This window comes from Lactuca virosa, chromosome 7, assembly GCF_052849685.1.
Source record: "Lactuca virosa cultivar CGN04683 chromosome 7, Lactuca_virosa_CGN04683_v6, whole genome shotgun sequence".
Lineage (NCBI taxonomy): Eukaryota > Viridiplantae > Streptophyta > Magnoliopsida > Asterales > Asteraceae > Lactuca > Lactuca virosa.
Window position 1 is genome coordinate 178,630,608 of NC_136432.1, and position 570 is coordinate 178,631,177.

Consider the following 570-nt stretch of genomic DNA (forward strand, 5'->3'; position numbering starts at 1 on the left):
TATCTAAAACAGCTGTCATATCCTCAGAAGTGCCATTACCAATTCCTTTAGCTCCATCATGTCGAGGATTGTGATATTCACGCGAATGCTTAGAAAACTCTTCAATTGATTCCTTGATTTCAGCGGGATTTTTATTTGTTAAAGGACCTTGAGAATCAAGGAGTTTCCTTGTCATCCCATTTACCCCATCATAGAAAATCGATACTTATTGTTGCTCATTTAAATCGTTTTGAGGGCAATTCCTCCTTAATCCCTTGTAATGCTCCCATGCTTTGTAGAGTGCCTCACCCGGTTGTTGCTCACAATTTGCTATGGCCTTTTTGAGTTTAGCAACTTTATAAGGTGGGAAAAATGTTCTAAAAATTGCTCACGCATTTTCTCCCATGTAGTAATTGCACAGGGTGGAAGTGCCTTCAACCAATCTTTTGCAGCTCCTTTAAAAGTGACAAGAAGCATTCTTCGTAATATCGCCGTGTGTGGAACATTTGGGATGTTGAAGTAATTAGCAATGGCATTGACTTCATATAGGTGTTTGTAAGCATCCTCATGATCTTTCCCAAAAAATGGAAC

General features: G+C 39.1%; 1 non-coding gene across 1 annotated transcript; it reads left to right on the plus strand.

The window, feature by feature from the left end:
• The first annotated feature begins 221 nt into the window (after positions 1-221).
• On the plus strand, positions 222-328 carry LOC145128084 (small nucleolar RNA R71). Its single transcript, XR_013716686.1, has one exon. It is a non-coding gene; the product is annotated as a small nucleolar RNA R71 (small nucleolar RNA).
• Positions 329-570: the final 242 nt, after the last annotated feature.